Below are 2,500 nucleotides of genomic sequence, written 5' to 3'. Positions count from 1 at the left end.
TGAATGTAGAGTGCATAATGGTGTTTTATTTATATTATTCTTAATATTAGGATTGATGATGTTGGTACAAGCTACATTTATAATTATTCCTGCTATAGGTATAACCAGTGAAAAATATAATACCGATAACAATCATCATGATTGGAACAATAACACGCATTGTAGTGAGGATAATATTGTTGATAATGATGGAAACTGTAATTGATAGCATTAATGTTTTAAATCACAGTAATAGAGTCAGGCCTTGAAGAGCAAGACTTCAAATAGTACAGCATCGATTAGTTTCGGTTGGTAAACAGGAAATTTTGTAAATTCGGTCAGGATCACCGTAAACGAATAAAAAACAAACAAAAAAATGTATCTCAGCATATCTGGCACTAATTTTCTGCGATTCTCATTATTTTGGCATATTGTATCTGTCAGGGTTCGTTTTAAGGAATCAGAGCGGTCAGGTCAACGGAAACACACCAGAGGAAAACATACATAAGGTTTAATGCTAAAGGGCACTAATTACACTACAAACACAGGATATGTACAAACAGACAGGAGAAGGATCCAGCGGAGCAGGCGAGGTCACATGGCGGAATAAAGCACACACGTCAAAGTCACGGGACAACTACTGAATTTCTGACAGGTGCTCCTTTTATGTGTCCCGCCGATGTTTAGGCCGATACCCTCGTTCCCCAACACGGTGAGCGAGCCAATCGCGAGAGGCCTGAGCCCGCCGCCCTGAGTGAGGTAAACACCGCCGACGGTCCAGAGTAATCTCGCAGTTGTGACATATCTCCCTTCTCTCTTCAAAATAATCTTCCAAGAAATGAAGATTATTTTGCAAGAATCACAACTGCGAGATGTCTACACCGAGGCTCCGAGGTCCTCATTCCAGCGGTGATGTGGCCCTAGGGCCTGCCCTTCCGTCAGCCACAATCTTCCGGCGATTGCGATTCTGACGTCTGTCAGACTGGCTGCACCATCGCTCCTCCAGCTTTCCCTCTACTCCCGGCAGCTCCTCCGGCTTCTCCTCGGACGGTAGCTCCTCCACGGTATCCTCGGACGGCAGCTCCTCCAGGGTATCCTCGGACGGCAGCTCCTCCAGAGTATCCTCGGACGGCAGCTCCTCCAGGGTATCCTTGGACGGCAGCTCCTCCAGGGTATCCTCGGACGGCAGCTCCTCCGGTGCGTCCTCGGGGGGCAGCTCCTCCAGGGTGCCTTTGCACAGATGCTCCTCTGGCACGTCCTGGACAGGTAGCTCCTCCACGCCAACTGGTCGTTCGGGTGCGCATCCTGCACCCACCAGTTGCTCCTCCGGTGCGTCTTCTGCAGGCAGCTCCTCCGGTACGCCTATGGCAGGCAGCTTCTCCGGCAGACCGGTACCCACCAGATCCTTGGGCGGGTATCCCAAGCTAGCTGGTCGTTCGGGCGCACATCCTGCACCCACCAGCTGTTCCTCCGGCGCGTTCCTGGCAGGCAGCTCCTCCGGCGCGTCCTCGACAGGCAGCTCCTCCGGCATGTCCTCGGCAGGCAGCTCCTCCGACATGTCCTCGGCAAGCAGCTCCTCCGGCATGTCCTCGGCAGGCAGCTCCTCCGGCATGTCCTCGGCAGGCAGCTCCTCCGGCATGTCCTCGGCAGGCAGCTCCTCCGGCATGTCCTCAGCAGGCAGCTCCTCCGGCATGTCCTCGGCAGGCAGCTCCTCCGGCATGTCCTCGGCAGGCAGCTCCTCCGGCATGTCCTTGGCAGGCAGCTCCTCCGGCGCGTCCTTGGCAGGCAGCTCCTCCGGCTCGTCCTCGGCAGGCAGCTCCTCCGGCATATCCTTGGCAGGCAGCTCCTCCGGCGCGTCCTCGGCAGGCAGCTCCTCCGGCTCGTACTCGGCAGGCAGCTTCTCGGGCAAACAGATGCCCACCGGATCCTTGGGAGGGTATCCCAAGCTAGCTGGTCGTTCGGGCGCACATCCTGCACCCACCAGCTGTTCCTCCGGCGCGTCCACGGCAGGCAGCTCCTCCGGTGGACCGATACCCTTGGGCGGGCATCCCACGCCAACTGGTTGTTCGGGTGCACATCCCGCACCCACCAGTTGCACAAGCGGACATGCAAGGGCGGTCAGCTCCTCTGACTTCAGTGCCGCTGCAGTCGCTTCCTCTGGCGTGTATTTCGCCGGCGACTGAGGCTTCCTCGACCGTGCCTGCTTCTTCCGACGGCTTTCGTCCGTCTTGCCGGCAGGTTTCCCGCTGCGACGGTTCCTTGGGCAGACGGATCGTGTCCATAGGCGACTCCGTGGTCAGTCGCTCCTCTGGCCAGCGTTCTTCTCCCGGGAGTTTTGTTTGTACAAGGAGGGTCAGAGCAAGGCAAAAATAGAGGATCCACGTTCATCCACAGCGCTTGCTCTGCTTTCCGGTGTCTTTCCTCCTCGCGGTTCCTCCGACGCTGTTCTTCCCACAGCTGCCTCTGCTCCTCCCGTTTCCAGTAGTAGAGAGCCAGCTGCTCGCGTCTGATCCTCTCCTGC

This window comes from Penaeus chinensis, chromosome 38 (assembly GCF_019202785.1).
Source record: "Penaeus chinensis breed Huanghai No. 1 chromosome 38, ASM1920278v2, whole genome shotgun sequence".
In the NCBI taxonomy this organism is placed as follows: Eukaryota; Metazoa; Arthropoda; class Malacostraca; order Decapoda; family Penaeidae; genus Penaeus; species Penaeus chinensis.
The sequence above is the reverse complement of the archived record's forward strand: the minus strand, read 5'-3'. Positions refer to the sequence as shown.